Source organism: Coffea arabica, chromosome 7c, assembly GCF_036785885.1.
Source record: "Coffea arabica cultivar ET-39 chromosome 7c, Coffea Arabica ET-39 HiFi, whole genome shotgun sequence".
Taxonomy (NCBI): Eukaryota; Viridiplantae; Streptophyta; class Magnoliopsida; order Gentianales; family Rubiaceae; genus Coffea; species Coffea arabica.
The window spans coordinates 393,754-407,500 of record NC_092322.1 but is presented as its reverse complement, the minus strand read 5'-3'; the positions used below and the strand labels follow the sequence as shown (position 1 = coordinate 407,500).

General features: G+C 35.4%; 1 protein-coding gene and 1 non-coding gene across 2 annotated transcripts in view; both read left to right on the top strand.

Annotated features, from left to right (window-relative positions):
- LOC140010316 (DNA-directed RNA polymerase subunit alpha) overlaps positions 1-5,956 on the top strand; it is a 7,543-nt gene extending 1,587 nt beyond the window's left edge. The window contains exons 1-2 of the mRNA XM_072056880.1: positions 1-3,000; positions 3,051-5,956. The exon at positions 1-3,000 is cut by the window's left edge and continues 1,587 nt beyond it. The gene's annotated coding sequence lies outside the window, so the exon portion shown is untranslated. The remainder of the gene's footprint in view (positions 3,001-3,050) is intronic.
- A 2,983-nt stretch (positions 5,957-8,939) lies between these two features.
- Positions 8,940-9,013, top strand: TRNAW-CCA (transfer RNA tryptophan (anticodon CCA)). The gene has a single exon. It is a non-coding gene; the product is annotated as a tRNA-Trp (tRNA).
- Positions 9,014-13,747: the final 4,734 nt, after the last annotated feature.

Here is a 13,747-nt window from a genome sequence, read left to right as displayed (position 1 = left end):
CATAATAATTATGACCCATACCTTTAGCCAATTTAGCTCTTAATACAGGATCATTCAAGTCAGGCTTTTTTGTTATTGGGATAGGTGAATTTTTATGGATCCATCCCCCGAAGGAACCGGACATGATAATTTTTCATCATCCGGCTCGAGCAAGAATCAAAAGAACCAAACCGGCTAAAGTTTACCTATATCCACACATATATAAAGGGTTCAATGTAAGAAAAATTTTACTGAATTCTTTTTCCGAAGTTGCAAATATCGATTCCAAAGAATTCAGTTCTTACAAGTAAATACTCAATACCCAAGTAGGCTTACAAAATTAATCATGATATGATCAAGTGCTTTCTGGGTCGTCTCAGACCTTACGATTGGTATTTATTCCCCAAATATTTGTAAATACACACAAAAGGTTTACTTGTTACTAATATAGTCTAACCTCTGTTCTCCTTTAGACCCCCTGTTTCACTCCGATAGTATTATGTCATATCAATGCAGAGGAAATGAATGCATTTTCATACTATTAAATCTTAAGTTAAGTAAGTGAAATAGATAAACTATATTTTTTTTTTAGTTTATCTATTTCACTTATTATACTGGATCTTACGGAGCCTGCTCATGTACAACATGATTCGGATCTGATCATAGAAATAATTCTCTTCAAGCGAACCAGCCTATCCTCCCCTCTGTATAAGGCTTACGCGGTGGTTGGAACAAAGACACATTTGATTGTGAATTCCAATTCCAATGTGGCAGGCCTATAACTACACAGACTAATCAACAGTTCAAGTCACACACTCCCATAATCCACTTTCTCTTCAGAGAATTCCCTTCGACCCACAGTCTTATTTATTTGACAGGAATAGTTGAAGGGAGATATCCAAATACATGTCTTATTATTTTCAATAATCCATACTTATAGCAATGAAATACTATATATTCCTCCTCCAAATGATAAATGATTTATTTATTACAAAAATATATGATATATCTTCTCTATAAAGGGCCAGAAATACCTTGTTTACGTATCATTGGAAAGTGCATTAACATAAATACGGCAGTAAGAAGCGGCAATACAAAAGTGTGTAAACTATAAAAACGAGTCAAGGTGGATTGTCCCACACTAGCACTTCCGCGCAATAATTCTACCAAAGGAGATCCTATTACAGGAATAGCTTCAGGTACACCTGTTACAATTTTTACTGCCCAATAACCGATTTGGTCCCGAGGTAAGGAATAACCAGTTACACCAAAAGATGCGGTCAATACAGCCAGAACCACACCTGTAACCCAAGTCAATTCGCGAGGTTTTTTAAATCCACCGGTGAGATACACACGAAATACATGAAGAATCATCATTAGGACCATCATACTTGCTGACCATCGATGAACTGACCGTATTAACCAACCAAAGTTAGCTTCAGTCATTATGTATTGAACAGAAGCAAAAGCCTCAGTAACGGTTGGACGGTAGTAAAAAGTCATAGCAAATCCCGTAGCAACTTGGACTAAAAAACAAGTAAGCGTAATTCCCCCTAAGCAATAAAATATATTGACGTGGGGAGGAACGTATTTACTAGTTATATCATCTGCAATCGCTTGAATCTCGAGACGTTCTTCGAACCAATCATAGACTTTATTGAGATAGGTGGAACCCCCCCTGAGAACCGTATGTGAGACTTTCATCTCGTACAGCTCAAGCAAAAATACCCCAATACTATTTCCAACGGATATGTAATAGAAAGTTTGAAACTTTTTTTGAATCAAAGATTCAATCTTCTCTGAAGGTATGAAAGAAGAAAAACTCGAAAGCTCTTCTTTGTTTGGGGCGATAATACCCAAATCTCAAGTTGGCTCAGTCGTCTTTCTTACGGGCCTCTTGAATCCTCTCCTTTCCTATTTCATTTTTCTATTTATATATAATGTTTATTATTTGTTTTTTTATTGTATTAATAGGAATTCTCTTGTTAAGAACCCTATGAATTGATTTTAAAACCTCAGATTCATACTAGAAACGCGATGATTCAATAAAAAAAACTCTAACTTAAGTCAAAGATTTCCTGAGTAAGAATACTTGGACCATCACTTATTCCACGAATAGATAGAATGATTAAAAACTCAAAGAAATTTTTGTCTTTTTGTCAAAATCGAAATAGAAGAAAAACCTTTCGATTTATATTTATAAAATTGAATTCCTTTTGAAAATTGAAAATTTTTTGAGTCCGGATATGATACGAGGTCTGAACATTAAGTATGAATCATAGTTCAAATATTTCTTAATCTATTCTGTATATTCCGTGTTCCAGATACTAAAATAAATATCCGACGAAGTAGAACCATCTCTATCAAGATGACAGACCCATTCTCTGTAATATCAATAGGATCAATTATAACAAGTCACACACTCATATTCCGGAAATACAGAAACAAAGAAATTTCGCGATCGAACTCCCAAAATAGAATGGGCTCGAAATCCGAGCTCTAAATGATTGATTTTATTTTGGATTCAAAAGCTAGAACTTGGGAGTTCTTATAGCTCTAATTCATTGAAATTCCATCCAATAAAACGGAAGAATTATAAATCTCCAAAATAATAGATAGAAATACCGCAAATAGAGCCATTGCGACACCCATCAAAGGGGTTGTTCCCCACCCCGGAGCTACTTTACCATATTCTGAATTCAATGGTTTTAATAAACTCCCTACAGTAGTTCGTCTTGGACCAGATCTAGAACTGTTATCAACAGTTTGTGTAGCCATAAATCCTATTGTATTCATTGAGATCTGTTGACTTTGTATACCATTCCGTTGTAAATAAACGATCTTATCATAGATCCATTGGGGTCTTGAAATTATATAAATAATAATGGAAACAGCAACCCTAGTAGCCATCTTTATATCTGGTTTACTTGTAAGTTTTACCGGGTACGCCTTATATACCGCTTTTGGGCAACCTTCTCAACAACTAAGAGATCCGTTTGAGGAACATGGGGACTAGTTGAAGTAATGAGCCTCCCAATATTGGGAGGCTCATTACTTCAATTTCAATTGAGATAATGAAAAATCATTTTATCTTTTTAGTTGGAACTTTAGGAGGTTCTCGAAAAAAGATAGCGAAAAAAATTATCCCTAGAGTCGAGACTAAGAGGAATGTATAAACCAGTGCTTCCATAGATTCGATCGCGGTTTACAATTACAATTATAGCTTCCATACCTGTTTGTTTATTTTTTTTTTGGGGGGTTCTCTCCCGTATAAAGAAAGAGAAAAAGTAAAAAAGTGGTCAAGATTTCTCGGGTACCTTATGACAAATTCCAAAAAGAAAATCGAGGCAAAAGATACCAAAGCAGTGTTGTATCAGACTGCCTGTCTTCTTGTAGTTGGATCCCCAATTTTTTGGAATGCTCCAAATTCGACTTGAGCATCCAAATCCGGGTCAATACCAGCAAAAACATCTCTGAACAAGGTTCTAGCACCATGCCAAATGTGTCCGAAAAAGAAGAGCAAAGCAAATGAAGCATGTCCAAAAGTAAACCAACCCCTTGGACTGCTACGAAAAACACCATCGGATTTCAAAGTAGCACGATCTAATTCAAAAATTTCACCCAATTGAGCGCGCCTAGCATATTTTTTCACAGTAGCAGGATCGCTATAACTGACTCCATTGAGTTCACCGCCGTAGAATTCAACAGTTACACCTACTTGTTCAACACTATACTTTGATTCTGCCCTTCTAAAAGGAACATCCGCTCTAACAATTCCGTCGCCGTCTACCAAAACGACTGGAAATGTTTCAAAAAAAGTAGGCATACGACGTACAAAAAGTTCCCGCCCTTCTTTATCTCTAAAGATAGGGTGTCCCAACCATCCAATCGCTATTCCATCCCCGTTATCCATCGAACCTGCCCTGAATAATCCCCCTTTTGCCGGATTATTTCCGATGTAATCATAAAAAGCTAATTTTTCAGGAATTTTAGACCAGGCTTCTGATAAACTTTGATTTTCTGCTAGTCCAGCACTAACTCTTCGATATATCTCTTGCTGAAAGTACCCCTGATCCCATTGATAACGAGTGGGCCCAAATAATTCGATCGGAGTAGTTGCTGAACCATACCACATAGTTCCGGCAACAACAAAAGCCGCAAAAAAGACAGCAGCGATACTACTGGAAAGGACGGTTTCAATATTTCCCATACGCAATCCCTTGTATAGGCGTTGTGGTGGGCGGACGCTAAGATGGAATAACCCCGCTAATATGCCCAATGTCCCTGCTGCAATGTGATGAGAGGCTATTCCTCCCGGAACAAAAGGATCAAAACCTTCCACGCCCCATGCCGGATTTACGGGTTGTACTTTGCCCGTTAGTCCATAAGGATCGGACACCCATATTCCAGGACCATATAAGCCTGTTACATGAAATGCACCAAAACCAAAGCAAGCCACTCCTGAAAGAAATAAATGAATTCCAAAGATCTTGGGCAAATCCAAAGAAGGTTTTCCTGTACGTTCATCGCAAAATATTTCTAGATCCCAATATACCCAATGCCAGATGGCTGCCAAAAAGCATAAACCAGAAAACACAATATGTGCCCCCGCTACACCTTCGTAACTCCAAATACCCGCATTCGTTACAGTTCCCCCTGTGATACTCCAACCGCCCCATGAATTGGTAATTCCTAAACGAGTCATAAAGGGTATAACAAACATACCCTGTCTCCACATTGGATCAAGAACAGGATCGGAAGGATCAAAAACTGCTAATTCATATAGAGCCATCGAACCAGCCCAACCAGCAACCAGAGCTGTATGCATTATATGAACAGAAAGCAAGCGGCCGGGATCATTCAATACAACAGTATGAACGCGATACCAAGGCAAACCCATGGAAATACCCCTTTATCAAAGCTAAATAGACACTGCGTAACTTTATTGCATTGGAAAAGACTCTACTATAACTATCCTATGGACCCCCCTGTTCGGTGGATTATTCAGAATAGGGATTAATATTTGTTCTATTCTCTTGGTAATAAAATAATGGAACAATTCTCTTCGTAGGAACAAAGAGAAGCAAATTTATTCTATACTCGATAAGTAACAATACGCAATGGGGGTTGGATTCCATTGTCTATGAGTGAATGTGTACATACTTATTCATCGCCCTATTCATAATAATTTGCAAATTTGACTTTATTCATTCTGTTTTTCTTTATGACTTTTTCTATAACTATAATCTATGGATAAAATAAATACGATAAAAGCCAATATATATTATAAGGACAATAATAATCATATTATTACGTTTCTACATCAAAGTGAAATACAGTACTTTGTTCTTTTTTCTTTCATTTAATGCCTATTGGTGTTCCAAAAGTACCTTTCCGAAGTCCTGGAGAGGAAGATGCATCTTGGGTTGACGTATAGTGCGACTTGTCAGACATATTGGGTCCTATGGGATTTTCCCGTTTTCTCCCCCGATTGAGATATCCTCCGTTTCACCCGAGAAAGATTCATTGAATCAGCAAAAATTTGGAGCGTGAAGTGCAATTAGATCCATTTTGGAGATTAATATTAGTTCGAATAATTTATGGTTGGTTTGGTTGGACTAAATAAAAAAGAAAAAATGAAATATCCAGGCTCCGTTTAGAAAAACCCAATTCGATTGGTAATATATCTATGATTACTAGTTCTGTCATAAATGATTCCGATTTGACTTATTTGTCAAGCGGGTTACTAAATACTTGGTAGAAAGTATGAAAAAAATTGAAAAAAAAAAAACAGAAAAAAGTCATAACAAAAAGAAATGGTAATGGGGCCTTTGTCCTATATGTGCAAATGAAAATCGGGTGAATCTTTACCCGGAGTAGAGCATAAACCTAAAAAGATGAAAGAGACCCACTCAGTAACAAGAGAATACCATCGTGATTTGGATTGATTTTCGATGAAACAATACATCAATGAGAAGTTAATTAGATGGGTTTAGTGACTTTTTTATTATATTTAGAAATAGTAAAAAAAAGAGTCAAAACTCGTGTTTATTGAAGAAGAAAAAAGCCTTTCGTTAGAAGTCAGAAAGAACCTGTTATGAGAAAAAGGACTGGAATCTATACATTGATTCTTTTTTTTTCGCAATTTTTTTGAACCGTATGCACCAAAAGGTGCATGTACGGTTTCTAAGGAATATACCTGTACCCTAATCAACCGACTTTATCGAGAAAGATTACTTTTTTTAGGTCAAGCAGTTGATAGCGAGATCTCAAATCAACTTATTGGTCTTATGATATATCTCAGTATCGAAGATGATACCAAAGATCTGTATTTGTTTATAAACTCTCCCGGCGGATGGGTAATCCCCGGAGTAGCTATTTATGATACTATGCAATTTGTACGACCAGATGTCCATACAATATGCATGGGGTTAGCCGCTTCAATGGGATCTTTTATCCTGGTTGGGGGAGAAATTACCAAACGTCTAGCATTCCCTCACGCTTGGCGCCAATGAGGTTTTTATTTGAGAGAAATTAAAGAAGACTATGCCTTCGCCCTATGAAATATGAATATTAAGTAATAATAGCATGGCACTTCGAATTCGATACGAGAAAATTTTGCATTGTCAAAAAATTAGATTATGTATCGAAAGGGTGGTATGAGAGAAAGGATATTTCCGATTTTATCTTATTTATCGGGAGTCCACTTCAGCGTCACAAACCTTTTTGTTTTTATTTTGGAAGACTCTTAACAATATTTATGTTATGTAAAGAGAGTGAAAAAAGATTTTTCCTCATTTGATTGCATCAAAAAGAAACTTTGGGATTGCTGAATCACAGACAAAAAAACAATAAAAATTAATATAAATATATAAGGCAACGGAGCCATCATAGTATTTTTTAACTATTTGGAAAGGAAGGGTGGCATTTTGATCAGTTAACCATCTGGGTCTGATATATTCTTCTCTTTCTTCAATGGAAGGGAAGGGTCAATTTTATTGTAGAGCCGTATGCAATGCACAAAAGATAAAAGATGCCCGTACGGTTGTTCAATTCTATCCTTTTCCTATTATTATTTATCTTTCTTTTCTCTTCCGAGATAGAGGAACTTTTTATTATGTTATATCATCAGGGTAATGATCCATCAACCTGCTAGTTCGTTTTATGAGGCACAAGCGGGAGAATTTATCCTGGAAGCGGAAGAACTGCTGAAACTGCGTGAAACCCTCACAAGGGTTTATGTACAAAGAACGGGCAAACCTTTATGGGTTGTATCCGAAGACATGGAAAGAGATGTTTTTATGTCAGCAACAGAAGCACAAGCTTATGGAATTGTTGATCTTGTAGCGGTTGAATGAAAATAACATGGATTTCACGAAAATCCGCGATTTGAGATTTTATCTCTGACTTTAATATTCTATTACATATTTATTAATATAGAAGTAATTCATAATCATCCGGTTAGGATCAATCTAAACCAGTCCATTATGTATACAATTCAACATGCCAACTATTAAACAACTTATTAGAAATGCAAGACAGCCAATAAGAAATGTCACGAAATCCCCCGCCCTTCGGGGATGCCCTCAGCGTCGAGGAACATGTACTCGGGTGTATGTGCGACTCGTTTAGATCATATCATGAGCAGGCACAAAAGTAAAAAAACAACCTCTCCAGTATCAATGATACGTACCGGCGAATATAATATGTAAGAGGGGGACTCCATTTACTATCTAAAAAAATAAGACAATCTATCATATCCCTCCATTGTGTATGAATTTTATGGTTTCCATTGGTGCAAATCCAATAATGATGAGAAGCAATTCTCCATTGGTAACAAACGGTTATCCATTAAGCGGAGAAATTTTTATTTAAAAAGTATAAAAAGTAGGCCTTATTCTGACAAGAACGGACTGAGAGGGTCAGCTACCCAGCTAATTTTCATAAAAAAATACCGTTACGGTATAGGTAGATCTCGTTGTGAAAGACCTATTACTAGATAATTCATGGGTAGAGCCAAGGAGGATGAACTATACAAGTTACCAATAACGTTGATTAAATGAAGTAAAGGCTCCGGTGTATAGAAAAGACCTCACCGTTTACGAAGTCACCATAGAAACGATGGAATCCACTATTTCTTTATCTGCCTATTTACTTTGATTTTTTACACTTATAGCGCAGAATACAATTTCTTATTTTTTTCTTAATTTCGCCTAAAACAAAAAAAAGAAAAAATCGTGGTCGGGAAGGTTATAGCAGCCAAAGCCATTGGAATTTTTACTTTATACATTGGAAAAATTCGTTTTGTTATTAATAGATTAGGAAAGGGCAAAAGAATAACTGAAAGAAAAGAAATCAATTAGTTATTCTTCAAAGTTTCAGCTGTTCAATGACTAGAATTAGACGGGGATATATAGCTCGGAGACGTAGAACAAAAATTCGTTTATTTGCATCAAGCTTTCGGGGGGCCCATTCAAGACTTACGCGAACTATTACTCAACAAAAAATAAAAGCTTTGGTTTCGGCTCATCGAGATCGGGATAGTAAAAAGAGAAATTTTCGTCGTTTGTGGATCATTCGGATAAACGCAATAATTCGTGAAAGAGTAGTAGAATGGGCACTATCCTATAGTTATAGTAGATTAATACACGATCTGTACAAGAGACAGCTGCTTCTTAATCGTAAAATACTTGCACAAATAGCTATATCAAATAGGAATTGTCTTTATATGATTTCCAATGAGTTATATAAATATAAAGAAGTCGAAGAATCCAGTGGAATAATTTAAACAGACTTTCCCGGAGTTCATTCTCCGGGAAAGTAGAGTCGAAATTACTATAAATAAAAAATGCTAAAGTAGTCAAAATCAATGAATGCGTTCAATGATACTATCCATACAAAAAGTATTGGGGTTATAAAAAAATCCTTTTCTTTACAGCCTTGTCTGTTCGGATAAAAAAGCGCTCTTAGTTCAGTTCGGTAGAACGTGGGTCTCCAAAACCCGATGTCGTAGGTTCAAATCCTACAGAGCGTGGTTTTTTTATTCTTAGATCTGAACTAGATTCAGTAACAACTTGGACATCAATTAGGAATTTGACCCCCTATGGATTAAATAAAAGGAAAGGAGGAGGTCAATCAAAAAAAGATATATTAATTAATCAAAGGTCCAACTGATCACCACGCCTGTATTGTAAATATGCAGTTACGAATAATCCAGCCAAAGTAATAGGAATTAGACCTAACACGATTCCAAATAGAAAAACTTCAATCATTTCAATTTATTTGAAAGAAAAAAAAAAGAAGTAATATCTATACCTAAATATTAATCCGAATTGACATGAATCTCAATGATTGGGAATTGACAATTGAGGCAGTAAGTGTAACTATAGAATGTGCAAAATTGGTTTCTTTTTATGAATCGTTCATTTCAAATATTAATTTTAAATAAGTCGTATTTTGTTCAAACCAATAAATAGAGCTGAGGTTATAGTTAAAGCTGCTAGTAGAAAACCAAAATAACTTGTTATAGTAAGCATGAAGGGGCTAAATGAAATTTGTTTTTTATACATATGTTTATAAAGCACTTACCTAAGTTTCAATTTTTGCCAATAGGATACACAAAAATATCAATTGAAAGAATAAGTTCAATTGAAAATTTGTTATTCATCTATCATTATATACGGCGCTAATAAAGATAAAGTATAAAGTAAGAGGTATATAAAATCGATTTATCGTCTGTAACATCTACCTATTCTGCGATTTCAACCAACCCACTCATTGAGTAACTCTTAGGTAAACTAATAAAAAGAACCGGCTCATGTAACTTCATTCAAAAATGAAACTCTTTTTGAATTATTATGGAATAAAATTCGAAAATTATTTCTATTTTGATCATTTCTTCTATTTTTAAATTTATCGAATCTATTCTTGATTTTAGAGCAAAGAATAAGCATATAAACTAAACCTTTTGACTTTGCTTTAAGTTTAACTCATTAGATTTGGTAATAGGTTCATTCACATAATATCTTGAACAACTGAGAATAAAAATGTTATTACCGAATCACTCAAAAAAAGATTTTTTTGATTCAACTAAGTTTTAAAACTAATCATTTTTATTTTTTTTATAAGTTCCACATTTTATCTTTCCATATTCTAAAGCATCATCCTTGTAACTAAATCCTTCGACTTTGATCGAATATAAGAAAGCATTACAATTCTTTCTCTAAAATCAAAAATTCCTTCTACAACTACGAAAAGGGAATTTTTAGATCTCACATCTACTTACAAAAAAAATAAAAGTGTGGGAATATAATAATCTCTTTCATTGGAAGAATTTTCTATTGAATGAGGCATCATTTTACATCAACTAAAGAAAAAGTAAAGCAAAAACAAAAAAGAAATTATTTAACACTTCCTTTCGATACTGATTAAAATTGCGTTGCTGTGTCAGAAGAAGGATAGTTATACTGATTCGGTATACTCTAAAGACGCCTTCGGTACAATATTGATGATCTCACAAAAAATTTGCAGTGAATTGACATTTACTGATCTCATTTTTTACGGAATCGATCCCCTTTGACTGTACAAGAATATGTGGAGCTCAGCATGTCTGGAAGCACAGGAGAACGTTCTTTTGCTGATATTATTACCAGTATTCGATACTGGGTCATTCATAGCATTACAATACCTTCCCTATTCATTGCTGGTTGGCTATTCGTCAGCACCGGTTTAGCTTATGATGTGTTTGGAAGCCCTCGGCCAAACGAGTATTTCACAGAAAGCCGGCAGGGAATTCCATTAATAACTGGCCGTTTTGATCCTTTGGAACAACTTGATGAATTTAGTAGATCTTTTTAGGAGGCCCTAATGACTATAGATCGAACCTATCCAATTTTTACAGTACGATGGTTGGCTGTTCACGGCCTAGCTGTACCTACCGTCTTTTTTTTAGGATCAATTTCAGCAATGCAGTTCATCCAACGATAAAACTACATCCGAATTATAGAGCTATGACACAATCAAACCCGAACGAACAAAATGTTGAATTGAATCGTACCAGTCTATACTGGGGGTTATTACTCATTTTTGTACTTGCTGTTTTATTTTCCAATTATTTCTTCAATTAAGAAAAGGAAAGAGAATAAATAATCATTATAGGCATTCTCTTAACGCATTCGGAAGGATCTCATCTCATAATTATCCATGACTGTTTATGTCTCTAGCACGAACACTTGATGAAATGTGGAGGGAAGTGGGTTAAATGGCCGATACTACTGGAAGAATTCCTCTTTGGATAGTAGGTACTGTAACTGGTATTCTTGTGATCGGTTTAATAGGTGTTTTCTTTTATGGTTCATATTCCGGATTGGGTTCATCCCTGTAGTAATCGAATGAATTAAGTTGTAGACATGAAAGCGTAAGAACTTGGCGGGATTCCCTTCTTTCTTTGGCTGATTCGAAGGGGGAGGACCCGTTGAGTTCTTAAGAATCATACTTTTTTTCGTCTAAATGACAAAATAGATTTCCCTTTCTGCTGTTTCAAAAAACTTCATTTCTTTTTTTTTTCTGATGATGTTTTTGAAAAATGAACTTCATTAAGTGATTCAGAACACTCGCCCCTTGGCAGTATCTATCGGTACTTTCATTTCAAAGTTAGAAGAAAGAAGGAATCACTCAATTTCTTGGATGATAGAATATATATTTTTGTAGATTAGATATTTGCAAATACTTTCTATACTAATAGAACTTTATTCTATTTATTTTAATATCTCATCCAATTTGAAAATTTTTATAAAAAGTTCTATTTAATCAATAAAACCCCTCTTGTTTTTTTATTTATACATCTGGAAAAATTGAAAGTAAGACTAGAAATCTTTGAAGAACAGGATCAAGAATCGTTACTCTTTTGACACAAAAAAGGGTTTAGAAAATTCCCTTTCTTGTGTCGAAGACTAGGAAGACGAATAATCTCTTCTAGAAGAGATTCTTTGTTTCCCATATATCCCTTCTATTACCCGATTACTTCTGTCAGGTATCTAATCCAATTGGATTCTATTTAGAATCTAAAACTATTGATCCATTTTATAACATTGAAATCGGGCAATAGTAACATAGCCCCATCGCCCCAATTTGACTAAAAAAATAAAGAAATAGGGTGAAAGTCAAATAGGATTCTTCAAAATCTACATACGATGACTAGCAATGCGGTAAAAGAAATTCCCAGCATCTCGTAGAAAAAGTATAAACAAGCAACCGCAAGTCTAGAAATTCATTTCGGCCAATTGAACCTTCTCGAACTGTTTCTTTTTAAGAACCAAAAAGATTTGTGCCAAAATAACAGATGCCAAGAAGAACAAAAGGCCTTGGACACGTAATGGATCTTGAAGTACTATTTCTGCATCTCCCTGACCAAATCCGCCCACATTGGGGTTACTCGTTAATGGTTGATCCAATTTGATGTATTCGCCCTCTGAAACAAGAAGTTCTGGTCCTGGGGGGATAATATCAACCACTTGACGTCCATCCGTATCTGTTATGGTTATTTCATATCCCCCTTTTTCTTTTCGTATAATTTTGCTTACTATACCTGCTCCTGTAGCATTATAAACTGTATTGTTACTCTTGCTCCCGTCGGGATAAATCTGACCCCTTCCCCTGTTCCCGCCTACGTATATAGGATATTTTAAGAAGTGAACATCCTTCTTAGTAGCGGGGTCGGGGGAAAGAATAGGAAAGGTTATTTCGCTATATTTCTGACCGGGGATAGGTCCTATCACAAGAATATTTTTTTTATTAGGGCGATAGCTCTGAAAAGACAAATTGCCTATCTTTTCTTTAATCTCGGGAGAAATACGATCGGGGGGAGCTAATTCAAACCCCTCCGGTAAAATAAGAACAGCCCCTACATTCAAACCCCCCTTTTTACCATTAGCAAGAACTTGTTTTAGTTGCTTATCATAAGGAATTCGAACAACTGCTTCAAATACAGTATCAGGAAGTACCGCCTGTGGAACCTCAATATCTACGGGCTTATTAGCTAAATGGCAATTGGCACATACAATACGCCCAGTTGCTTCGCGTGGATTTTCATAACCCTGTTGTGCGAAAATGGGATATGCATTTGAAACGGCTGTTCGAGTTATGATATATATCATGAGAGATACAGAAATAGATCGAGTAATCTGTTCCTTTATCCAAGAAAAAATATTTCTAGTTTCCATGGTCCAATCGTTGATCCCAAAATTTCTACAATAGACAATAAGTGGGGGTAAGTCGCTAGTATAGTTCCCTATCCACGATTCTGCTAGTTACTGGAATAAATTTAATGGAATAATATTTTACTGGAATATAATTATAGGATGAATCCCCCCAGATGGGTCGAAATAGAAAGCGTAAGTAGGACTTGCAATGTTTTGTTTATGTACAACTACAAAGTAACAAAGGTTCTGGTTGGATTAGATTAATATCAGTGGATCTTTTATCAGTCATTCATTGAATGATAAATAACTACAAGTGAAGGAGATACACGATTTAAATAACGGAAAATCCAATATTTAAAAATTGTATCAAGAATGACTGGAAAAGTGGAAACAAGACCAGATATAATTTGATCATTATGAACAAATCCAAGATCTTTGTAGACAGAGCCAACCATTAGTTCCCAACCATGAGGTGAATGGAATCCGATACATAAATCCGTTAATAAAAGAATAGAAAAAGCTTTGACTGTGTCGCTTAAGTTATATAGGAATTTCTGGGTCCAAGAGTT